Source organism: Bombus terrestris, chromosome 5 (assembly GCF_910591885.1).
Source record: "Bombus terrestris chromosome 5, iyBomTerr1.2, whole genome shotgun sequence".
Taxonomy (NCBI): Eukaryota; Metazoa; Arthropoda; class Insecta; order Hymenoptera; family Apidae; genus Bombus; species Bombus terrestris.
This window is the reverse complement of record NC_063273.1, coordinates 6123139-6149680: the sequence shown is the minus strand read 5'-3', so window position 1 is coordinate 6149680 and position 26542 is coordinate 6123139. Positions and strand designations below refer to the sequence as shown.

The window sequence follows — 26542 nt, the reverse complement described above, 5'->3', positions numbered from 1 at the left end:
CGAGCGCGGTTAGAGAGCCGGGGCGGCGGCTTGCTTTGACCAAACACTTAGCCACGCGCTCCTACGCGCATATAAACGCAACAAGGCGGACGTATCGTGAAAACGCAGCCGGAATTGCCGACTATGTTCCAGCGGTGTACCGGCATATTGGACGGAATTAATTAAACGCTCCTTCTCCAAACCCCCTCCCCTACGCCTGGCCAGCGTAGGCGTATTTACCCGATGGGCTTTGAGGATCGGATTGCAGGCGCCCCGTGAGAGAAGGTCCCGTCGTTTGTTCGCTCCTCCTTTCCATCCGACCTCTCTCTTTCCCTCTTTCCCTATCCTCATCGCACCCCCTGTCCTCATACGCCCTTCGTTACTCTCACGGTGGTTGCATGCTTCCAGGCAGCGGTATTTCGAGGCCTAGCGGGGACTACCGGCGGACATCCGCAAATACCGCCAACGAGTATTTAGAAATCCTTTCGTTCGGGCCGGTGGATTGCGAAAGGGAAGCAGAGTGGCCCCGGCGCCTGGCGTCGGTAACTTCAAACGGGCTTTGCGAAACAGGTTGATGCCGAAATAGTCCATTGTGGTTATCGTATTACTCGCGATATTGTACTCGTCATCGACCTGTTCGCCGGTAAATGGTCCGCGTTTTGCCAGAGGGGTTAGGTTGTGCGCGTTCTCTCTGTACCTAAACCGCCGCGCGTCGACCGCAGACGTTGATGGAAAGAGTCATCGGTCGAAAAAAGAAGCGAAAGAAACGAATAAGGTCTTTGGGAAGCGGATAGAGGCGGATAGCGATCGGATTCCGCGGAGCCGGGCCAGACTCGCGCAGATTATTCGTCGACGATGCTCGATGGGCGGACGCCGGCGCCTACGCCGAGCGGCGACAGCTTTTCTGGAAGCGCTCCAACCGAGGCTTGTTTGCCAAACGCCGAGCCGAAAGGTGATGCAGCGAATTTTCCGAGTGTTTGCTAAACATCCTTCTGGAGCTTGTGCACCGTGACGCCGAGTGGATGCTCGTCGACGGGCCTTCGCGTGTCGCTGCAAAGGCGTTAATGCATTCCGTGAGAAAGTGGACACGGCTTGACGGAAACCATGGTACCGTAAGTGGTCGTTGCCGTGCTCTGTTCCGCGATTTATCGTCGGCAGGAACGTTGCGTCGTAAGGAAGGATTCGTCTTGCTTCGCGAGGCACGACAATGCTTCTCCCAACACGGCAACGTAACAGGACGATTCGTGCGGGTAGCGCGTATTTGTATACGAGATCGTTCGCGGAATATTCGTTTTCTTCGGAAAATTAGCGAAAACGACCAGGACAGCGGAAACTTTCGAGCGTTATCAACGTATCTCGACAGACGGACCGAAATCGATGCTTTGGTTAAGAGTTTTAACGCGAACAAATACGGTTCTCGGGCTGGCCGCGCCAGTAGATTCCATAGTGAAGGAAGATTGCGCAGTCTGTTTGCAAGGGATGATGCATCGTTCGACAAACACGGGTAATCTTCGTCGGTTTTCGGGCGTCAGAAGTTTGTTTAACCTTCCTCAAAAACACGCGAGATAGCCGGTGTATCTAGCCGGGCAAATAGACCGAGGAACTTGTCGTATCTCTGGAGAGAGGAACCTTTCGACAAAAACACGCGATAACCGCGTCGAGCAACGTTAAGTTCGTTGCTCTCGGAAATTCGTCGGAAAAACCAGCGATAAAGCGCTAATACCTTCGAACGACATTCTTTCGCCGGTGCTGGAAAGCCGAAACAAGGCCGGTGAGCACGAAACTCTCGAATCACAAAGTATGTATACTCGCTGAGTTCGACTCGACCGCGCTTTTCACCGACTTTCCACGGTTTCTTCCGAAACTCGTCATGAAACTTATCGACGCGTTATCGGTCGATGAACTCCTCGTCCAACCGCGTGCGTTTGCTCGAGCTCGAGGTGATCAACGTCCTCGATTACCACCGATGATCGTTACCTGCTTTTAAATAAACATGGGACGCGTCGTAGAGATCCACGACCGATTCCACGTTCATGTTTGAACGCGATTACCACAGCAATGGATACGAACATCGTACCAGATCGTGTAAAGACGATAACGGGAACGTCGATAAGATTAAACAGTACCGGTACAAAGAGCCGTGCTGTCCCGAACCCGTGTCGATGCCGAAACGATTTTCCTCGATGCTGTTCGATCTTCAAAGGCGGCACCGTGTCAACCGGAACGCTGACCCAACTGTTTGTCGTGTTCGTGAACGAGACGAGAAGGGTCATTAAAATATCGTCGCTATAAACAGCCTGACTCATGACGACCCGCGCACGCGCTACCCTGATCGCGACAATAAAATTGATATTAATGGAGTTACGAGCGGTATACCTCTGGTAATTCTTGCCGGTCATTTACAGAGCGGCTTCTTTAACCCCTTTGTCAACGTCGATGAGAATCGTATTCTACCTAAAAATCGTATCTCCCCTTGAGATTGTTTCTTTATCTTTTTCGATCGGTAATAGCATTTGTAACTTGAATCGTCGTAAATTTTGTTGCTTAAAAATACTAAATAAGCTATTCACTCTTCCCGACATCTGCGATATGAGATCCGTTAGAAGAGCGTGCCAGATTCCATGAATTTTCTCTGGTTGACGTGTTAATAAACGGTCATCGCGCGAAACAGTTGCGATTTTTCTTCGTCCTGAGTATTCGCGTTGCTGGCAAAAAGCGGACAGGTTGTGTAACCGATGCACCGGTATCCGCTGTTCCTTCCACGTGTTCTTCGCTCGCCGTGTCTACGCGCATCGTACTTACACGCATCGTGACTACACGCACAGTGGTGGTTACGCGAACGTGTCCGTATGGGTTCCGACGCGCAACTGATTTATGATCCAAAAAGAAATTACGAACGTAGGTGGACGATGATTTATCGCCCGGGAATAAATTGCGTATACCTTCGGCTGGCAGGGGTCGTCAGTCCGCGGAGTATTGCGCGAACGTAGTCGAACAACGATAAACGCGAAGACTGTCCATCGAGTTCGCAATGCTCGCTATCCACTCGTTTGGCCTGATAACGGTTTCCACTCGGACGTCCAAGGGAAACGCAATCGGCCGCGACGTAAATTTCTCGACCTTTGCTTATTACCGTGTTTATTGGCTTCGACGATGGAGGAGCGCTGATCTATCTCCGCTTTCACCAGGTCGTCGTAAAGCCAAGAACCGAACAATCCATCGTTCGCGTTTTTCAATTCGCTTACTCGACGACTAAAATCGAAAAACGATGACCGAAAACTATTTCAGCGCGTTGGGATACTTAGAATTCAGTTGATAGTGGCGGATGATTAATTCGCGAACGGTCGAAAGGAAAGTTGGAAATACTGGTGGTTAATCAGCGCGACGCAAAGTGGCTGTTAATATATCCGTGGAACGCGCGAAGCTATCGTGCGCAGGTTTGGTGCGACGTTGGCGAAATTATTTCACGGCGAGATACGCGCCGGCAGCTCGTACGTTCCGCGGTCGCATACTCGAAACGTCGCCGCGAATTTAAACCTCGAATTCAGCGGCACGTGCGCCTGGCCAGGATTACGACCGGAGAAAAACGAAGATACCGCGGCGAGATACGCCGCGACATAATTCATTCCGCCGCGTTATATGAAGTAGCTCTCGTGATGAATTTCAAAACGTCCGGTTGCCACGCGCTCGGGAAATATACCAAGAAAAATGCGATGCACCGTCTCGCGTTTAGACCCGTTCCTTCGCTTTTCCATTGTTCTCGCTCTTGAAAAAAGGAGAAACGGGCTTGAAAAGGGCTGGATTCGTGATGAACAGGCGGATTTATTTCCAGGATTTCGAGTTACGCTGTGACGTGAACGTGACGTAACCGAAAATTTCCAACTCGTACGCTGAATTTTGCCAAACGCTACTGCCGTTGTACCCTCTCGAATTCTTCCATCTAATCTCTTTTCGGGCATAGAGCTTGGTATCTTGTAACTCTGTTGCCTTTATTTATACTAAGCATACTAAGTATTCTAGCGTTTCACGTGACTAAAATGGACGAATTAAAAAATTTACCCGGGGCTAGCTAGGCGAAGGAGCAAAAAACCAGACCGGAATGGACGATAAGTCGGTTTTCGACGAGCGTCGCTATCGGCGGTCCAATAGCCGAAATGGCAGCCGCGTTACGTGGAATGGAAACTTGAAGCGTGTTTACCTCTAACCGTCGTACGTCTCATTAGCTTATCTCGACATGGAAATGCTAAGCGTTGCAACCTAGAAACGGCCCCGTTGCTTTTTCTCCACGCGTTTCCAACGCTACGAACTTCGACGAGGACCGGTTCTTCCACGTTCGTTCGGTGTGAACGCCGCTTTAACGAGGAGAAACTTACGCATCTCGTTATCCAATCTTTGGAAGGAAGATCTCTCAACGGTTCTCAACTGGTTCGATTAATTCCGAATTCGTAATGGCCAACAACCTCCGAGAAGCATTTCAATCCTCCGATAAATCCGTTTTCCGTGTTAATTTCCCACCGGATCGCGTGTCATCTCTCGCAGAAAGAGATCCGAACGACAACGTTTCTGTCACACTCGGCATGTGCAGATGGCGAAAGGTTGGACGAGCAATTATAACTCCGCCTCGGTCGGATCTAATTCTCCGAGCGAAGCCATTCGGACAGAACGAAACGGTTAATGAATCATAATCACGAGTCGTTAAAGGGTTACGATGACCCAGCTGAAAGGTCTGCCAGGAAAACGACGCGAGATGGTGGCATGAAAGGCGAGCCGGTTTCAGCACCGACCTTGACGATGCTTAGAAAATGACGGCAATTATCGCGAGGACCGGTTGCTCGCGAAACGAAAGGAGACTCACGTGCACCACCGCGTCTCCACTTTCCTCTTCTTCTCTGGATTCCGACCCGGTCGCTTCACGCTGCCACCAATTAACCCCCTGTGGATCAGGGTGACCGTAAATTCATAAATCCATCAGTCAGAGTCTGGAGGACGTCTTGGAGATCTTTGGACGCGATGAGTGCCTCAACGGGGTGCCGGAACACGGAGAACAATGCTTTTGGATTTCGAGACGAAATCGCGTATCCGCACTGTCGTGGGTTCGTAACGCTTGCCAGTCATTTGCTGGCTCCATATCCGTTTTCGGGTGTGCGAGCCTTCTGGGAAGCTGGTTGACCGAGTCGAGACGATTTCGTCACAGTTGCACGTCGTATCCGGAGGCCTAATCGATGGTCGACCGTGCAACAATATTCACGGCCTTTGTTACTGCGTACGTATTATAGTTTAGGATAGTCTGAAGGCAGGAAGCTGAAACAGCATTTATTCGAGGCCTGGTTTATTCGGCTACGGTTACAGCCAATGTATGCGACGTATTGTCGTTCCGACGAACTTGATACGTCAAAGTAGCGAAATATACGTAAACACGGCTCTAAATTTGCGCGATAAGAAAATATATTCTTCCACGATTGTATTTTTATTGAACGTACAGACTATGTTGCCAACAATGACGAGGTCTCCAGTGAACGTTTATATACGTCCACCGAGGTCCTAAACATTGACGATCAACGAATCGGTAGTAGGTCATGAAAATATATCAAGCGATGACGTCGTAGCGAATAAAAAGAGGAAGCTGACAACGACAATGAATAAAATTTAGTTTCAATTTTTCTAGAATTGATCGCGTAATAGATTTCTATGAATGCGTGCCATTCAGTCGCGTTTTATTCGTTAGAACGCCAATTATGCATCCGCTGTAGCCAGGCACTAGTCTTTGCAACGAAAGAACGTTTATTGTCGCGCACTTTGTTGGACGCAACAGTGTAACGAAACTCGAAGGTGTAACGATTAAAGCTACGTTTAATTAAAGATGCCAGGCGTCGCGAGGAGATTCTCCTGCGGGTACACGCCGAACGACTGTGGGTAATTCGTGGCTTTCGCGGCTGGGAGGAGAAGCGGTAGAGTTTCGCCGGGCGATGAAACCGGAAAGTTTTCTAGAAGTTAAGAGTTTCGGCCCGGAGATCGCTCTTCACGCGGATTAACCGAAAGTAACCGGCAGCACATCCTTAATTGGACCATCGTTCTTGCACGCCTACCGCGCGCCGCTTCTCGCTCAAACCTTCGCCACACGTTATTTAGTAAGCTAACAAGCAACTAAATCCTCGCTTAAACGAGCTCCCACGATCGAGCGTTTACGCAGTGCGGAATTTTTCCTTCTGTGTCCTCCCTCCTCGTCCATTTTACCACAGTTCGCAAATTTTTTCGTCGAGAATCATCGGGATGGGAAACGCGCGAGAAGAATCTGTCGTCTCGAAAGCTGCGATCAACGTCGAAATTTCCACGAAGCTTTTCGCCTACTCGTTCGATACACGAGCGTCGCTACTTAATCGGCCGTGAAGAAGCCCATCCACTCGGTGAATCCGAGTTCGAGAGCCCGTCTCGTCCCCATGATCGAGGACACCGGAGCCCTGCCACGCAGGAGAAATCCCTGAAGATCGATTCGAGCGTGCGAGGCTTCGCGCCTCGCCGTCACTGGGATCGGCGTGCTCTCTTAACGCTTTAATCCCTCGGCCGTAGCTCCGGGGTTTGGGACCGGAGGCTCCTGGCAAGTAAAAGAGGCATTCTACCTCTCTCGAGCGTTTATCTCGCTCGCCCTCTTTCTCCAGTCGTTCCGAATTCGTCTCGGAATTTCCAGTTTCGTACGGAAAACCTGTTTATCTCACGCTCGGTCTCGCACCATGCTCCTCCCTCTTTGTTTTTCCAGCGAGGCTACTGATGCAGTGGTCCTACTCGCACTCGGGGTTGGTCCGCGATCCGCAGTTTATAATCTGGTCCGCTTTGGGAGACGTCAGTTGGCACGCGAGCCCCTAAGGCATCCCCTCGTTCGAACGTCGACGGGTCGATCCTCGTTCACCGGGATTGCCAGATATATCGAAGGGATGATATCTGAATTATCTTCGCAGGCCGGTGTTTGACCGTGGAGGTCCGTTAAAACGTCCGAAAAACAACAGGCAGCGAGGCGAACAGTTGGGTGAGACGCGGAGATAATTGGTGGTCAGGTATGCCGGCTCGTTCGATCCGCTCCGATGCCTATATTCGCTTCGCTCTAACTCCCTCAGATTTGTATTGTTGAGATACATCGACTCGTTGAAGACGCGCACCTCCTTTAGTTTACACGTACGTGTATTTTGTTTTAACAGTACGCTCCTTGTTCCTTTGCATTCACTGGCGCATTTTCTTCCGTCGCTGTCTGATTATTTCACCTTTTAAACAATTCTAAGAGAAATTTCCAAAGCGTATCTTGGATATCGTTCCACGTATCGTGGATATCGTTCATTTACATGTACACACCTGTTCGTCGTTTTCTCGATCTGCATTTTGATAGCCAAGGAACAGTTGCGTTAGCTTTAAAATGCTACGGCGAATCCTCGTTATCCGTCGAAAGCGATCAAGAATCAGCGATTCGTAACGCGAACAAGAGTGCCGGATTCGGCTCGTAATAAACGGCTTGGCGTCGTCCAGGTCGGATGGAAATAACGCTCTCGTTCCAGGAGGCTGGCAGAGCCTCCCGTTTATTCGGCTACCACGCGGGCTGTCGTATTTGCATATACAGAAATTCATCGTAAAAGACCACAACAGAGTCTGCGCAAACATTTCGGAGTGCATTTAGGCAGGGTCCTCGTCTACAAACACGTCCCCATACAGCGGCGTCGGTGTAAACGCGTCTTGTACATGGATAAAGCCGTCTCGTTCGAAAATCCTGTGTAAACTGTGAGCGGTAAACGGCTTCCTGGGACGATGACAGGGGCCTGCTTCGATGTCCCCTTTGCGTCGTGTCCGGAGGAAACGTTGAAAACACCTGCATCCAAAGCTCGAGTTTCTTCAGTCATAGAACAGATGTAGAAGAAACATCGAAAGCTAACTATTCTGTACGTAGTTGCGAGAAAATACAAATTAATGTCGACTACTATGACAAGCTTCGTTTGAACGTTAATTCGTATTCGAAGAAGCTCGTAGCGCGTTACTTGCTGGATTGCATTCGACGTAAACGGTGTAGCTTACTACGTTTGCCGCGGGAGGCCAAGAATTATTAAAGCGTTATGGTCATTAATTATCCGGAGATTAAACGGATTAGCGGTCGAGATCGGAGTTAAGGGAACGGGAGTATGTTCTTTGAAGAGACAGCACGCGGCTCCGAGAGGAGATTGAGCGGTCTTCATTACTCGCCGGTCGCTCATTATGCTCTCAGCTTGAGGTCCTGGCACCTTCCTGCCGGGCCGTCACCTTTCGTGGCTCGTATCGGATCCTGGCTTTTCGGGTATCTCTCCGCCACCCTGGCGGCTTCCTTCGTCCGAACCTCGCGTCAGCTTGCTAAACGATCGTTTAATCCATCGCTCGTCTGTCCTTCTATCCGGAGAAGCAACGACTCTATTTCGTTTCATTCTTCCTCGAGAACGAACCGTTTCTCTGGTTCTCGTCGAATGACCGTGCGGCCATGTTCCTTCGATAATGAATCGTCGTAACGAGCAATGCAGAGCTGAGCGAAACGCCAGACAATTATCATCGACGAAAGCTCGAACGCGGACACGTTCGATCGAATATCCTCGTATCTGTACGCGGCCTGGAAATGCCGGGATATGCGAATAATCCCGGTCAATTTCGTCGATACATGCCGCTTATGAGCCTGCAGCCAGCTCTTGCCGCGCATAATTATCGTCGGCGTGATATTCGAACCGTTGGGCGAATTACGCTTCCGTTCGTTCGCTCGTTTGCCTGCTGTCAGTCATTTCCAGAATTCGTGCCAGTATTGACAATAAGCGGATTTCTCCAACTGCAGAAGAAGTTATCGTTCGAGTGGCAACGTGGAAGGTGGCTGGCGACCAGCGAGGATGTGTAGCGAAGAAAAGAAAGAAAAGTGAGCAAGCGGAAGAACAAAAGGAGAGGACAGACGCGCACCTGACCAAAGAGAAACGGCGAACAAACGAAGTAGCTGGCGTGACAAAACCGTGGACTGGTTCCCAAGGCCGAAGCCGAAACGCACGCGCGTACACTCTGTTACACGATTCCGCTCCGGCCAGCATGGGATTTGCCTCTCTCTTCCTCTCTTTCTCTCTCTCTCTCGCTGTTGTTGCTGTCGGTTCCGCCAACCTAGTTTCCCGGGGTTCGCGGCAAATTTCATAATAGCAACGGGAGAACCGCGGGAACCTCGATGTTGATTGTCCATCCCGGCGATCCAACTTAATTAAAGAGTCCTCGAGTGCTGCTTGACGCTGCGCCGACCAAAGTCACCAGGCTGAACCGGACGGCAAATATTGAGTTTGCGTCGGACAGAATGTAGCCCGATCTCATGCGGACGTAATACTCTCCCGATCGAACGTTATTATGCGCCCGATACCGTGGTCGCCTACGTGATAAAACGAATCGCGCGAATATGATATTCGCGTGTAATGGGAAGTTGTTGGAAAAAATGGGATATCGTAGTTACGCAACGTAACTCGCCATATATTGTACTTTGGAATACGAAAAAACGCGAAAGGAAAGCAGCTTGTTATTGTTTCGCTCGTAAAACTATGTATTTTCCTATATTTTTTCGTGTTGGTTTGATTTCGATCACACCCGTTCTGAATCAGCCGGTACAATAGTGCATTTTCCATCAGTTTTCATACATCCCAGCAACGAATTCGCTCTGCGAATCGAATCGTTGAATTCCAGCCTCGTCTGAATCTCGACAAACGAGTGTGCGTAGATAAAATCGCATGCACACGGAGCTTGGCGCGTCCGTGCAAACGCGAGCAAACGGAAGAAACTCTCGAGTCAAGCCGGTCTATTCGAACGCTTTATGCCACGGTAAAGCCCGTAAAAGGTTCCCTCTTTGGTCGCGTTCGCGCACATCCACGGCCACCGTGTATACCTTATAAGCGAACGCGCGAAGGAGAAGCTCGTGCCAGGACGAGGGTCCGGAGGAAAGGCGGACGCCGAACGGGCCAGGAAACGGAAAACACAAGCAGCCATTGTCGTGGAAGACCGTGGCTGGCCATAATCTGAAACTCGCCGGTCCATTCACCTTCCTGGAAACCTTACGTAAATACTTAGTTATTTATGAAAGGATTACCAGAGGCCAGTCTATTCCGCAATAAATACAACTTTCTCGACTCCTCCCAAGTACCGGGGGATTTTCGGGATATTCGTTCATCGACAGACGCAAAGTAGAAACAAATACGTTGCAAAGGGTAAGTTTGGACACCGAGACGGACGAGCCGACACTGTGTCCCTGCGAAAGAATAAGGAACCGAGCAAGATCCGGTCTGCCCGTCTCGGAAGATTCGTGTTTCTAGCAAGTCTACCTTTCCAGCGCCACGTACGACCGCTTTCTTTCGGCGATAACTCGTCCGGTACGTGCGCTACACCCTTCACGGGCCACGCCATTAATATTCTGAACTCTCTTCTTCGAGGGTTTTGGATCAACCTCCTCGACGTTCCTGACGAAAAGAATTGGCCGGTCGCGTACGTGAGGACACGCGCTGCAAGACCGACAGACCGCTTATCCATCGCGAACAATTCCGTTTTTGTCACGTCTGTAAGACTCGACGCAGGGAAAGGGACTGAATTACGACGACGCGACTCGCTTGTGATTTATATAATGGAAGATGAAACAAACGCGATCAAACGTTAACTTTATTTTTTTGACCGTACCTCTGCACGGTGTTTCGCGCTGAAATCGCGTCGGATTGCGGCACACCTGGCCCATAAATTCGGTATCATTAGATCCTCTAAATATCATCCGGACTGTTGGAGGATTCACCTCGAACCCTATTATTTTTTATGACCGTTATTATCCCTGGAATAACCTGGATGGTTGGCGAGTGAACGAGGACCGTGTCGGCTCGCCTCTCTTTTAGGACGTCCACCGAAATCACGAGTCCGGATACACCGAATTTCGTTTTCGACCGAATCGATCGACCTTTCGAACAACGACGCACAGACTCGATTTGATCGGATTGCGCACCGTTTTTCGATTTTCCATACGAACCACATCGGTACACAGCCACGACACGCAACGAAACTTTCCCCGTTTTTCTCCGTTATCTGGCGCACGTTTTCTCCAACAATCCGCCAACAATAGGTCCGTCATTTCCAGGTCGGAAGCTCCTACTCATCCTACTCATTACCCGAACCAGTTGAAACAACCGAGCGACACAGTGGCTTTATTCGCGTTTAAAATAATGTCGCGTCCTATCGTTGGCCGTGTTTGTGACTAATTATAAATTTCCCTCGATCGCATCTGTTTCTTTCATCGAAGGACTCCACGGAATCCAACGATTTCGTAGTGCATTCAGTCTCAAAACGGACGAGACAAATGCCTGGCGCGAACAGTCGAAGCAACTCTCGCTAAACAAGAGAAGAACATTCGACCAATGGAAATTTCGTGTAATCGGACAAACAACGAGGTCGCAACATTGATAGAAACACCATCGCCGGAACTTACTAATTTTCTCGGCGATGAGATGGTTCGTTTAATTAAATCATATCTAATATCATGTCGATCCACGATAAGTGAAACGCGCGAGGAAGATTGGGACAGCACAGGGAGAGGAAAAATATAATAAAAGGAATCATCGTCGTCGTCGTCTAAGGCGCACGTGCGAGTACGAATATAGGAACACTCTATAGCCGAACCCGCTGTGTGCTTCTCCGTTGTCTCTGGGCAAAACGTGCGAACCACGGCGACCGACCGAGTATACACACCGACAACGATAATGCCACGGCTCGGGCGAGAAGCACGTTCCTGAGTTCCTGCTGGTCAGATATTTGTAATTTTCTTCCTGGTCATTGGCGACCGAGGAGGACTGGCCGCGCGTGCACGTGCGACTCGTTGATTCCCAAAGAATCTTCCATCGAGGACACTCCACCGTGATACTGTCCTTCGCTCTCTTCCATAGCCAGCCACTTACCAATCGCCATCCTCATACAATATCAACGCCTCGCTGTTTCACGCATAATTCGACCAGTGAGGATTTCTTTGAGAAAGAGTACAAAGGAGCGGACAGTTCTTTTTGCGACATCGTTCCGCGATGAAATACGAACCTTAAGGAATATCGTTGAGGAAGAAAACGAGAAAAGGATCCAACGACTTATAATTGAATTGGTAGTGTATTTCAGTGGACGTTTGTTCGCTCTGTGTAACTCTGTCTACGTTTTGGGTAGTTTGCCGAAGCGTCATCGGGAGACCAGGCAGTTTTTCACCGGCTGTCTCCGAGAAAGTGACAGTCACGGAGTAGTAATCGATCGGCCACGCGTTAAAGACTCGGTGTTCCTCGAGTTGTTCGGCCCGCTAATTACTCGACTGTCCTCGACAGGCTGCGGTTGAAACCGAGAGAGCGGAAGCGAAACGAGCGACGCGTGGAAAGTTCGTAGCTCCGCTTCCTTGACAGGAACAGGTGTCGGCTGCACAAATTTCGAACAACAACCAGACCATCTCTTCTCTGCCTGCTCCTGCTAATGAGATGCACCGATAACATCCTGTTCTCGTTAGCCGGCCAGGGAAAGACGCGTCTCGCTCTTTGAAAAGTGTCGTAACCCATAACGGAAGTCAGGGAAGAGGTTTCTTCGTGTTTTCGTATTCCACACGATGCGTATGATTATCACGGGTTCAGATTTGGCGGCCGAGATTGTACGAATTGGTTCAACCGGTCCTGGGTCGACGCTTCCAAGAAGTCTCGTTTATCCCGGCTCGATCTCGTTTTCCTTCGTAATTCGTGGTTCGTGTGAGAATTGTACGGAGCACGATAATTTGTATCGTCGAGGATTATCCTGGAGAATGATGTTACTGGGAACTAGAGTTCGGGAGAAAGATACTCAGACGTTCACACGTTGCGCGACTTACAGAATGCTTGATATTCGGGTTAGATCGTGTCGTGCGATATCTATCTAGCATGTAGTATGTGATACACGACCATTTAATTAGTAGAAATTCTAAACTTCGCAATAGATGGTAAACGATTCGATAAAGTAAGAAGTGAAAATCAAAGAATAGAATGTGAATGCGAAGAGTAAGGTTGAAACTTGCAGACACGTTACGAGACAGCGTTCAGATCGAACATATAACACGTGAACTTTATCGATAGAGGACCGCACGTATTTTCACTCCAGAAAGATCGTGTTCCGCGATTTCTTTCCGACGAATTCCTGGACGACTTTCGAGTATCCGAGAGTGTCATCGGGTCGGGGACAGAGCGCCGGGGACTCGTAATTCCGACTAGGAAGCGGTAGTTTCGAAACGGACGGCAACGTTTCCCTTTTCTCGTCAGGCCAAAAGGTAACAGAAGGTAAGGAAGTCTCGTTTCGTTGGTCCGAACCGGTCTGGATTTTATTTCGTGCGCGTTTGTCTTCCGCTCGGATTACTCTCGCGGCCATAAGCGGAAGATAAGATACCGTGCAGGATACCTACGTAAGGACCTCGTGACATATGGCGGGCGTACTAGATCTCGCTTCTCTTTCTCTCTTCGTCCTACTGTCTCTGTCGTCGTTTCTTCCCAGTTGCCTGACTTTTCTCTTCGACCTGCTGTCCTCGCCAGTTCTCTCCTTGTCTGTCGTCGACCAGCGGACGCGTTCGACCTCTCGTTACTCGGATCTCGTTCTATCGTTGACGAGCTGCTGCACACGATCGGAAGGAAGTTCACACGGATACGCCGATTCCTTTCAGGAAGGACGCTCCGAACGGACCGAACATTGACCAGCGAGCGAGTCAGTCACAGCACGCTCGATTAATAACGAACAGATTTAATCGATGAGATTTCCCGCTTCCTGCAAGTTCCGCGCGTTTCGTGTTTCCTACGTTCGGTCCCGCGTTTATTCTTCCCGACAGATCGGATGCTTTCCGCTTTCTCGGTTAGTTTGAGCAGGTGACGCGACTAGACAAAGAATATTTTCACTTGCCGTTACTATAATCGTGGCTAGCTGTTGTGTTCTCGAGGCGCGACCAAATCAACCCAATTTTTCGGAATAAAGAACAGTTAATTTGCAAGTGTTGCGAATAAAATTATATATCACATTGTACATCCTGTGGAGCGCGTTTATGCGATTTCAAGCGTGTTTGCCACGGGATAATCGGCGCAACCTTGTGTTTAGAGCCAATTTCTCAAAAGGAAAAGTGGTCGATGTTGAAAGAAGGTAACAGTTAGAAGTAACACGTTATCCCAGAAGTAGGCGTGTCCAGAAGGGTGCCGCGGAGAAATGAGAAAATTCTAGTTTCCAGGTTCATCGTCTAGCCGGGACCATGACCGATCGTTTCCGTGACGCGGTAAAAATCGGGGAATTGCCGTAACGCGATAATGACATTATCAGGTTCGACGTTGACTGTTCCCGGACTGCAGCTCGGGGCAAGCTGTAATTTGTCGGAGTGTATCTCGGATCGAAAGCAATGGATCGGTAGCACCAGGTCGCGAATAGGCGGAGAAAGTCTCTCGGAAGCGAGATGTCGGAGATAAAGGAGGCGAGAGTAGAGCGCCTGTTCTTCCATGCTTCACCTCGTCTTCGATACTGATTTTTCTTTGTCCTACGGACGCCTCGTCATCGGCGTCCGGTCAGAAAAATTTTAATGGGCTTCTCGAGAGCCTACGTTGTCCGAGGTATCGCGCGCTGGAAGACGTATCTCTCGCTTAAACGACACGATATGGCTGCGAGCGATCTCGAGCACGGACTTGCACGCGACCGGTTAACCCACAATCACGGTGAAAACGCGTTTCACATTGTTTTTCGGAAAAAATTCCGATCCTATCTCGTCTGACTTTGTATACATAGCACTAAGCTAGATAGCTACAGGACTGGCTGTATTCTTGCGTCGCTCTTCCGCAACGATAAACCACGAGAAATTGTGTTTCGAGCACGGTGGTTAGCGAAAATTTATGCGTCCTGTGTCATATTTTCGAGAATCGCCCGAAGAGGGTTATCCTCTCACGCCCTTTATCCTCGCCAAAAGTTGCAGTGTGTAGAATGCGATAAACATAGGAACGCAGCGTTGCTGCGTTGCTGCCTGTTTACGCACAAGCTGTGTAACATTTTTTACGTGCGTAAATATCGAAATAATACGCTCGCTCGTACAACGATAATGTTTCTCGCGAATTTTTGTTTTCTCAGACAACGAAAAAAAAAAAAAAAAAAAAACAGGAAAGGGTACGCGAAACAGAGCTACTTTCGCAAATTGCTCTCGAAAACAAACTTTTCGCAGAATATTAATTCTATCGGGAATGTTTACGCACGAAGCGGCGGCGTTTCGGTCGTCGAAGGAAAAATTGGAGAATTTTCGTGGTTCAGGTCCGAGTTTGGTGCGGGGAACGCGTGCGAGCCTAGTAAAATACAATAATAACGCTGGCCGGTAATTGGAATTCCGGCATGGACGTTTCCGCGGCAGAAATAATATTTCTTTCCGGCGTTGTAATTCGTTACAGCCAGCAGCGTGGTCATGGCGTTATCTTCGTCTGCATGGAGGGAGCCGCGTAAAAAAGGAATTAGAATCCGCAGAGAGGTCTAGTTTGAAAGCAGTCGTGCAGGGTAGAAAATAGAAAGGATAAACCGAACCGCAGAAAGAGAGAGGAGATAAGGGCGGAGTGAAACGCGAAGGCGTAAGAGAGAAAAAGAGAAAGAGAGTCGGACGAACGTGGCTAGTAAGCATCGCGTAGGTCGGCACCGGGAGGAACGGCCGGAACAAAAACGTAGCCTTTATTGGTCTTTGTCCGCAATTGGAACGCGATGCTACGGCGCGATGCGTCTACACCGGATGAGATAATCGCTTAATTACTCTCGATACCGTGTTCGTACTCGTACGCACGCGAACCGTCCGCTAACCCAACTATATACAGCGTAACACGAAGAAGATGAAAAGAGACGAACACATAGAGTTTGCTCGGAGACACGATTCAACCGAGTCACGGTTTCCACAGCATGGTATCGAAATTGTTCGCTTTTCGAGGAAACGACGCGAGTAGAAGGGGGTGGAGGCTAAGGGTAGCTTTAATAAATACTCGTGTTGCGTGAGTTCCGATCATAGGCACACCCTAGTCGATCGTGGGCCACGCAATGCAACGACGAATGGTATTATCAGCGGCAATGTGACGAGTATCGGTGTCGCGTTTGCACGATCCCCCGATTGGTTCTTTCTGTTTCAGCACCGGCTGTCTAGTCTGGTAATTACCGGTTTCGCGTGTTAATGTCTTCATGCAGAAGGAGAATAAGTGGGATATCCCGGGGGCCGACCGGTTTACCACATGGCATCGTTTCCTAAAATAAGACGTTTCCTCGTGGCAGAGACAAGGGGAACGTCACGCCGCGTCTTTATTAAAGCATTAGAGAGCTAGCGATCTTGCTACGAATCGCTGGTCGGAATAATTACACGCTTCGTTTCTCCCTTCTATCGTACGATAGATCGCCGTACCGCCGATCGCGTTCTACCAGCTACGCGGTCCATTAATAACCGGTGTCTGTTGCATGATACCCGTTTGGTCCTCCCACGCGAATTTAATACGTTCTCGCGCCTTTTCGCTTGTCGCGTCTTCGACAGTTACTTACTCGACACGTACTTGGCAGCGGAACTTGTCAGATCTCGGTTTTCGCTTACCTGAAACATAAAAGAACATCGTTGCGTTATTTATCGTAGCGATCGTCATGGATTAACACGAAGCTTATTAATGTTTCGCGAAGATCTGCAAACACTTGAGGCAACGTTACCGTAACAATATTCACGGGAAAATGCATGTGTAAGGGACTCGACCATGAGGAAATCATCGTTCGATCACGACGTCGGCAACGAGTATGTACTCGAGAGTTCCGCAGGCAGGAATATCAGAGGCAACGTTAGTTAATTCAGCGTAGTCTGCGGGCGGTTTGCTAGCCACGCTCGACAGGAGCGTGCGAGACTTGGACACACGGTAAACACGAACCGGGGTATATGGTTGTCGCGTGGCTCCGGGCCACGTCTATCTTTCAGTCAGTGACCCCGACCCCGGCCAGTCGGCCAACTTAGTCTTCTTCGAGGCGCACCGATACAGCTAGCTCGATAGCTACCGTGTCACAACTGGTCTCCATTCGTATCTCTTGGGACGATGATAATCGGATGATAAGTTTGATGGCGTTTTCGCCACACGAGCCAGAAATCTTTTCTTCAGAACAGGAAAATTCCGTTTACCGTTCAATCGAGGAAACCGTTGCTCGGTATAGGGTCGAGGACTCGCCTCCCACTCGTCAAAGGAGAGACGAGCCGGGATTCAGACATTGCATTGTCTAGGAGCAAGAAAAAAGCAAACGATCTCGAGGAGACGTAACAGAAAGACGTTGTATCGGCGGCAGAGTCGGTATTTGCAAATGAGAGGTTCTTTCGCAGTCGACGGAACGCGAAGGGAAATTTAAAGATGCACGTGGAAGAGCCTGTTCTTTCCACCGAGCTTTGTCTCCGAGATTTTCTTTCCTCTCCGACATCGGAGATAGACGTTCCGCGGCAATAACAATCGCGGAGAAGTTTGTTCGGACATAACAGGAGACGAGCAATTAATCGAGTTATTCTTTTGCAATTTTCACTCGTTTCCTTTGGAATTTCAAGTGGCTCGAGAACGCGTGCATAAAATCGCGCGGTCGGTCGATAGACCAAAGGAAGCTTCTTATCGAGCAAAGAGAGAGTGAGAGAGACGAAGTTATTCGCATCTCGACGACTTTGTCAGTCTAATCTGCGACATCGAGAAATAACGCCTATCACCTTGGCTATCCCATTTCCAGACTTTCTTCGTATTCTTCGGGGGCTTTGAGTAAGTACCCTGTCAGGAATAAGGAGAGTTTTACGTCGATGGTTCTGGTTCGAATAAAAGTTCGTGGAGCACGCTGAATCTTTTGTCACTTCGTTTTCTTCTATTTTGTCGAGGATGCTCCTAATCGAACAAACATGTTTCAATTTTCGCTTGAAACTCTTCCACCACGCGCATTCATATTTTCAGACAAACTCGAGACAAATTTGTAGCAAAAATTACGGTTCGCTCGATCCTCCCATCGTTGCCGGTCGATTGGAGAAAAAGTTTATTGCGACAGAAGCAGCAGAAAGTCGAGGATTTTCCGAACCGGCATCTGGTCCTTCGTTTTTCTTCGGTTTGCTCGCACCGTAGACCCATCGCGTCGTCGGAATAAATCAAGATATTATTCTTGCGTTGCCGGAGTATGCAGCTGCAGCTAGATTTCGCGACTAAATTTCGCTATAAATAACACCAGCGACTTTTCCATCTATCGAACTCAAGAAACTTGGCGCGTTCCTTCGTCCACTAACTTCCAATTTCCCGTCTAATCATCTTTTTCTGACTCTTATCCCGATAAAGGGTCAACGAGTTTCATTCCACCTCCTCTTTTTCTCTAACTTCCTCGTTGTTATTTGCCGCGCGGAGCAGATTCCCCGTTCGTAAACACAGAATCTTCTTTCTACTATCTCCAGCTACAGCGTATCATCCACCGGAGAGACCACGACAACGAATTCGCAGCTTCCACAGATCCGAGATTGCGTGATAACGAATTACTAGGTACTAGAGATTGTTCCTTCTGTTTTCAAAGGAAACCTCTTACCTCGGTCGACGTACGTACGCTAACATGGAGCTCGCACCTAGCGTGCATCGAGCCCCAGGGTTGTTTGAAATTCCGTGGAGATATCGGTGTTACGTCGTTGTAATAACCCGACGGACCAACGCGTATTGTCGGAGCATGCGTATGCGTGTCTGCTACGTACGTGGACTACGAACTTGCGACACGAGTGCTCGGATTAATCGCGTTCTATGGCCCGGTGTAAGATTTCGTCTGGAAAGTTCGTGAAATAAATGGACCCGAAACCGTAACGATACGTAAATCGTCTGGGGGCGGGGAGAGGGATGATTAATCGACGAGGATAGTTTGTCTTTCAGCTCTTTTAACTTTCGTAATAAAAGATCTTAACACAAAGCGACAGAAGTTATTAAGATGCACGTGATTCTTTGTTATGAAAAATTCATTCGGAAGAAGGTCCTGGAAGAAGATGAGGTAAGAGACGTTTCTCAAAGAAACATACCGAGAGACCTTGGGATACGAGCTCTTGGAAGCGGATGTTCTTGACTTTCTCGAAGGACGGACACGAGAGGTACAGTGCGAACGAACGCTAATCCCATTGTCCTTCTTAGAAGCTGACTGGCGAGAGCCGCCAGGATCTTCTTTCCGCGGAAGGAAGACGTACGCGCTACATGGTGAATATACGTGCGTTACCTGCGGACAGGTAGGCCACGATGTACATACGTCGACGTGAACACGGCTGCGCTCGCACGATATTAGGCCGATGTTTACATTTGTGTCGCGTGCAACAGTCACGGAGGAACAGCATCATGCAGCCTGTTCTAGACAGGATAGAAAAGAGCTGCGGCGTCCGTTTCTGGGATATTTCTGGCAAAACGAAAAAGAATCGCCTGTGCAATCACGGAGAAGCGTTCCATTAAAGATGGCGGTTATGATTGGTAGAAAAATGTTATTAAGATCAAGAAGGAAGAACGGCCGTGTCAGAGCATTTCCGTCTCTCGGTGTTTGATATTTTCACGGATGACGGCGTCGAGCTAAGACCGCTGGCGAAGAACAGGGGCGTCTGCCACTTTCCCGTAGAAAATACTGCAGCGCAAACTAAAACTCCGCCGGAGATCGCTGGCCTCATAGTCCTGTCTCGCTTACTTATGTATGAAAGTTACGTGGCCCGCGTTCAGTTCCGTCCTTTGCTCGATCCCCGTCCGCCTTCCCTCCACACTGAGCAAACTTCTACGTTATTCATACGCCGTGGATGAACGATGAGTATCTGTCCGCCGCGTCTACTTCTGGACAACTCGTCCATCGGGGAAGGTCGTCGGTTGAACTTCGCGGAAACTTGACGGAGTCACGGACTTGGTCTTCAAGGACAGGCTGCACGAGACCCAGGTGGAACAGAGACACCAGTTTAATCCCCTTCCGCGAGGAAAGAGCAGCTCTCGGAACGTAGAACTGGGCACACTTTCCAGCAAGAGCGTTCGTGAACGCGCTTCGTCAGTTATTCCACCGTATTGTTTGGAATGACGTGTTTGCCTAGAGGTGAAGTGTTTCAGAAAATTAAGTTTCCAAGAGGTAGAGACCACTTTGGCTTTTTTAACGACTCAAGGCTGTATTTTTTCACCGTTGCTACCTTTTACAGCGATTCTGAAATTACTTTTATCACACACGCGAGTTGAAGAAGTTTCAACGTTGCGGAAATCGAGTTAACGGCGAAACGATTTAATCCGTGAACCGGTCAAGTGGCGCTTTCGTCATGAGAAGCCACGTGCGGTCAACGTGCTCTGCATTTTCGGCGAGGCTTTACTGGCCGTACGTGGCTCGACGAATTAACGAAAGCAAACAAACTGGTCAATCGGTAGAGTAAGCCGATCGATCGTACGGGTCGTCGGAGAGAAAAGTCGAGTCTGTTGGCGCGCCGCGAGAACAGCAGACACGCTTCTCCTTAGATTGTCCGAGGGTGGCTCGGAGGAAGAGGAAGTGGCATTCTGGGTAAGGAAGAGCCTTGTGCGCCACAGTTAGCCGCAAAAGTGCATTAGCGTCGGTCGTCTGGCCAGCTTCACGGAAGTAACGGCTCGTGATAGCGTTTCCGAAGCGAATGGCGAATTTACGGAAAATCTGATGCGCCTGTGGACCGGTGGCTGAAGACTTTTCAGGTTACATGGAACGAAATCAATTTCGAAACAAAGTTTTCGAAACATCTTCTTGTTCCACTTCAAGCATGACGGTTTCTGACACCGTACTCGCTTGCAAATTGACGCCTTGAAAACACGTGTGTACGGATGGATATTTACACAGATTAAAAGTAATCGAGTATCGAATTCGACGAGTATAAAATCGGGTGACTCGAGCGTGGATCCGCGAGAAGAATAATCGGTCTAGACACCGAGCAGGAAACAGAGACGGTCGTGTCTGTGTAGCCGCGATGCGCGAGGGAAGACAACGAGGCAGAAGCCAAATGTCTGCTGTGTACACGGGGGATGCTGGAATCGAAAGAAAGAACAAGGAAGAAAGAGGAGGCAACAGCAGTAGCGACGAAAAAAGAAAACGAAGGAGGAGCTGAAGAAGAAGAAGAAGAAGGAGATAGAGAAGAAAGGAAAGAAGCAGCGGCGGATAAGCAGAGAGCAACGTTACTGCCGGACAGAGTGAATTATGGGACAATTAGTTCCGGCAGATATATAAGCCTCAGACACAGAACCGGCCTCTCTGTCTTTTTCCTTGCTTTCCTCGTCCACGATTCCGTTGGTTCTCATACCGGCAAGGGGGTAGGTTTCTGGTCTTAAGGGACGCAAAGGGCAGCCCGGGGCTTTCGTTCGGTGTCCACGCGAACAGAAAGCTAAGAAGAGCGACTGGACGACTCATTAACCACCGTGCTACGCCGTTCTTTGTGTCTGCTTGCAGTCTTCGCCGGCCCTTGCCTCGTTTTCCACCTTTTTCCACCCCTCGTGTTCCGTGTCTCGAGGATTCCGTTTAAACTCGTTCGAATTGTCGGCCGCGAGCTTCTTAGTCGCGTTTCCTGCCGCTCTTTTTAACCGCTTTCTTCCATCGAAGCAACCGTAAGAGGAACACCGAGCTTTTCAAACGTTAAAAGACGTATCTTTATCAAGTATGTATTCATACTTCACAGGGGACGTAGCAATAGCTAAAGCAACGAGAGACAACGTTGAATTTCAGGCTCGAGCGAACACTGATGCAGTTTCGGACATGTCGAATCGAGTTTTGGCGGCCGCGCCGAGCCGCGGAACGAGGAACGCTGGTGATGTTCACGGTAGCACGAAACCGTGCAGTAGAATTTTCGATTTCTCGTCTGGATGGCGCGACCACCGACGGAAAAAATTCCGCGCGAACCGCAGCGTCCCGTCGCGCCGACGAACCGGCGGATTTGGAATCGTTGCGGTCGAAACTTGTGGTGGCTGGTCGAGAATCAGGTCGTGTAAATATAGGGGCTGTCGTTTAACGAGCCGTGCGCGCCGTCTCTGTTCGCAAACGAGCGCCGTAGTTTCGGAAGAAAACGACTCGCTTCCGCCGTCCCCGAAACGGCTAAATTTATGCGTCGAACTGGATTAAAGCCGATCGAATGTTTGCCCACGCGCTTCAAACTTAATGGAACGCGATTGCTTCCTGACATCTGGAAACGTCGTTCGTTTGGAAACCTCGTGCGTCTCCATTTCCAACGTTTACGAATGCGAGTCGAATAAAAACACGAGGGACGGTTGATTAAACTTTATCGACGATATCGATTTTTAATCGAGACTTGCTCCACTTATAGAGCGTCAGTTATTGTTAGCAGCTATCTACTATCCTATCCAATCCAATCTTCATCCGCGTATTAATTTATCAGAGAAACGCGATAAATATACCGTAAGGGGCGTCTTGCCCCCCCCCCCCGTAACGACAACGCGAGGCATCACGCGAGCGTAATCGAGAGGAAGCTCGAAACGAAGCACGATTCACGTAAAAAGCATGTTCATATCTGTCTGGTGGGGCCAGGGTAGATTCCACTCGCTTTCCCCTGGTATTCTGGTTGCAATAAGAGAAAGGCAGACGCTCCTATAGCTCGTTAATAGGACGCACCTCCGCTTCAGGGTGGCTCCGGCCTTTCTGATTAATGGCCGTGCTAATCAAATAAACAATCCTACATCTGTCGACCGAATGTGTTACCAAGCTGCGGGTATATAGTATATATCCCTGGCTCTCCCTAATTCTCCCTTCCACCCGAATCGGTCAAAAGAAGCCACGGTTTGTTTTCGTCCCCCATCCTCCTCGACATCATTCGTCCTCGTCGAATCCGCGGTTAGAACGGGTCTCTTTCGACCCGAGCGAAAGAAACTGATAGCGGAGGGAAAAGATAGACCGGAACCGCGAAGAAAAACATGGCGTGGTCCCCGAGTGGCAATTAGAAGGATTAATGATTCCGTCCTGGGGACGACGTCGTTTCGTACGGCTGTGTTCCGTTCGACGTGTTTGTCGGTCGGCGTTTGTCATCTTCCAATGGCGCACAGAGGCAACAGCCAGCGGGTATTGTAGCGATTAGACGGGACTTGTACACACTGTGACCGGCTACCGTTCATAAATCAACGTTCCTTCCGTTTCACACCGTAGTCCACCTTCGCGGATCCATGGCTTGTAGTCGTGTCAGCGGGACCAGTGATAGTCGCGCTCGGTCCTTGCGACAAGCTTCCGTACTTCCATTGAAAGATGTGCGGAGGATAATGGAGCTCGTGCGGGAAGCGCGGATGTTACGCGCTTTCAACGTTCGCGACTTAATCTTCAAATAAATTACACCTTACGCGGGACGTTTACAATTGCGCGCTTTGTATCGCGCCAACGGATACACCACGGATCCTTCCATCGATCCTTTCGTCGATCAAATCGCGCGACAATATCGCCAGTTCTGTGTCTCTTCCTGCTGCTGCCTCTTCGTCGGACAAAGCGACCAGTTGCGCGTTTACTCGCGTCAAGGCTAGGCGAAGCGCACACGAATCGCCACGCACGTCTTCCAGCAAGACCACGCGCATAAGTCAACGTTACGTTCGTTTAACGTCTCGTCGTTCCGTCGAATGGAACGCGGCGTTCTCGACGCGCTATGATCTCGTTTTGCGATTCTTTCTCGGCGCGCTATGTACGGCGTGAATTGGTCCGGCGACAAGATTCCACGAGTCATGCAGAAACGCGACAACTCGCTACTGTTCGAACGAATCGGGATCAGATGCTAGGAGATAAACGTCTAATCCCTGGCTGAGAAATATTCCATTCTCATCTTGTTCTGCGCTATAACTTTCATTTCGTTCTTTCGCGCAATATAGTTGGTACGTTGCTCCATAGACCGGTGATTTTATGGTGAGCATCGGGTAGAAAATAAAGGAGATCACCGAGAACCATACTCGTAAACGGGGCAATTTTCACGGTTCCGACGAGCGTATCGGGACGTCTCTGTTAGCCGAGCTCATCGTGGAAAGGCTGCCAGGACGGCGCGGCGGCGTGACGTCTCAGTTCGCGACGACGTACCCGGAACGAAATTACCGCGGGGCACGTTCCTCCGTCGGGCTTAAAGTAGATTTATGAACGCGGAGATCAACGCGGAACGACGATATATGGGTAATCTCGGGAGCTGTTGCAAACTCGTTCAAAAGTGAATACCAGCGAGAGGCGGTCGCCAAATTTCGCAGTGAGCTCTCTGCGTCCTAACGTAATTTCTTATCGATCTGATTCTCGATGCGTGGTACAGTGGCAGGTGAAAAGCAAGAGAAGCTTTGATCCGGCGGCGACGCCTCGTTGCCCGAGCATCCGAAGATTTCAAGCCAGTTGGATCGATGCATCGGTGGAAAGAAGGATTTCCAGTTGGAATCCGACACGCTGGATTCTTGTTGCTTCTACGTTATCAGAGAGAACAACGTTATCGCGTGAACGTGAAGCAGAAAGCTACACGGAATCGCCGTGGATCGAAGTGCGCTCATTTCCTCCGCTTCGCGCGTAAATCACCGACGCCATGGCGACGCAGTCACCGATCCAAATGTACACACCACCGATCTGTAGGATCGCGTCCCGCTCACACCGACACGCAGGCAAACCGAGGAACACCGCGACGTGATCTCGGCGAAGATCGATGACGATACGTGGAAACTAGGAGCCGACTGGTTATACGAGTGTCCAGCTGTCGCGGCCATGTCACGGGTAGCTACATCTACACGAATTTAGATATCCGAGACGATCGACTTAAATAACTTGTTCCGTGCGAGCACATTTTACACGAATTCTTTTGTCACTGTGACAATAATTTTGAAATGGGATTCTTTAGAATCGTTCGGAATATTCGACGATCGCTCCAGTTGCTTTCGTAATTGTAATAATAGTTTTTCTGTTAATAATAGTCCCCGTCTTACGATCCAATTAATTATCCACAAAATTATTCTCGTCTCGTTCGACATCAAAGATCAAGATCAAACAGAGTTTAAAATCTATTAAACGCGACACTGAACGTTCTTTCCGCGATAGGTTTTTCCATTCTACGCGTGTATCTCGCAGAAGCTTGACTTTATCTCGCCTTCATCGTGCTATTTCGGTGACTGGCAAGGTTCGACGATGGGCGGGCGCGTGGACGCGAGCTTGAACGCTGCTCGCCTAACCGTGTCGTACAATTTAGTAATGAACGTTGTAACGACTGGTCCAGCGGCGTAGCTATTTGCGTGGGTGCCGCGAGATCGACGACAGTCGGCCGAGAATCGGGAATAATGTATTACCGCTGTTCCGTGCGACGGGGCGATTTGTAAACGTATCTGCTTTCCGACTGCCAGCTGAACGATCTATTAAGTAATAGTCCCGAGGAACACGACGCTGTCCATCCGTCTGTTTCCTGACTCTTGTGATCCCTTGCTGTCGCGTCGGCGGATCGTAAATGGGTGAAACGATGAAACGACGAAACATCGGATGAGTCTAAACAAGCACGATCGAATTAACTACAACGAAGATCCGGAGTCGACGAAAGCGAGAAGCCCGCTGGAGCGTACGCGTTCTCGGAGACAAGCCAACAACGTCGCGAGTTGTCTCCCAAAGCGGGATCAGGCGCACACCGTCGTTTGCCAGTGACAGTGCCGGCTAAATATATTCCGTGAGGCGTTTAAAACTGGAGACAACGTTTTGTGCGCCTCCTCTTTGCTCCGTCCCCTACGACAAAGTATCAGCGCCTCGTGTACACCGCCACGCGAACACGCGCGAGTCACGCGCACACCGCGTATTTCCGCGAGTTCTCACGATTGAATAGAACGTCTGGAAGGACCAGGTACCGTACATCGCTCGCAGTTCCCACTCGTTCCGGGCTTTGTTCCGCTCCAACTCTCGCGCCATTAGTCCATCCTACAGTTTCCACCGCTTTCACGGTAAGCACACGCGACGTTTGTCTTGGAATCGGAAGAGGATCTGTTAATTAACGGCAGGGTTGGATTGGAAACTTTGGATTCGAAAGTTGTCGGATGGCGCTGCGGCTGAAGCGAGTATGTCGGTCTGTGACCCGGTTAAACCAGTTCACTCGGCCCTTTTTCAGACTTCTTCTGGGTCGACTTCTATTTGACCAACGACCATTTCGCCAAGTGGTTCCTCTGAGTCGGTACCTTTGAGCGTCGCGGGGCCGATCTTGATAAGATTCACCGATGCCTGGCCGTACACACGCCGACGAAAGGCGCTTTTCTTCGAGCCTATTGACTCGTCGGGATTGGCGCGACTTCGAAAGAAACTTTCGCAAGCCTGGAAACTGGCAAAGTGTGTCACGCCCCGTTCCATCGTTTTGTAACGAGCGTTCGAAACCATAAACGGCCGCGCATGGAAGATTGGTTGCGTCATTCTCGTGAATCTCGCTGGTCTCACGGAAATCGACGCTATCGTTGCTGCGAATTGATCGCTCGTACCCGGATCCAGCAGAGCGGCCGAGTGCCGATTAATTCGTGCGTCGCCCTTCGTAATCGTAATAATAATAAGCATTTTGACGGACGCGATGTTCATCGCGAGAGCGCCACGTCAA

At 49.7% G+C, this 26542-nt stretch overlaps 1 protein-coding gene across 6 annotated transcripts in view; it reads right to left on the bottom strand.

Annotated features, from left to right (window-relative positions):
• Positions 1-26542, bottom strand: part of LOC100645321 — a 229634-nt gene that overhangs the window by 72675 nt on the left and 130417 nt on the right. The window contains exons 1-2 of one of the 6 annotated variants that reach the window (XM_048405945.1): positions 16693-25086; positions 16534-16582 (exon numbers count right to left, since the gene is read on the bottom strand). The exons of 4 other annotated variants lie outside the window; for them this stretch is intronic. The gene's annotated coding sequence lies outside the window, so the exon portion shown is untranslated. Of the gene's footprint in view, positions 1-16533; positions 16583-16692; positions 25087-26542 lie in introns of those variants that run through there. One more of the 6 variants, XM_048405947.1, reaches the window with a different exon arrangement.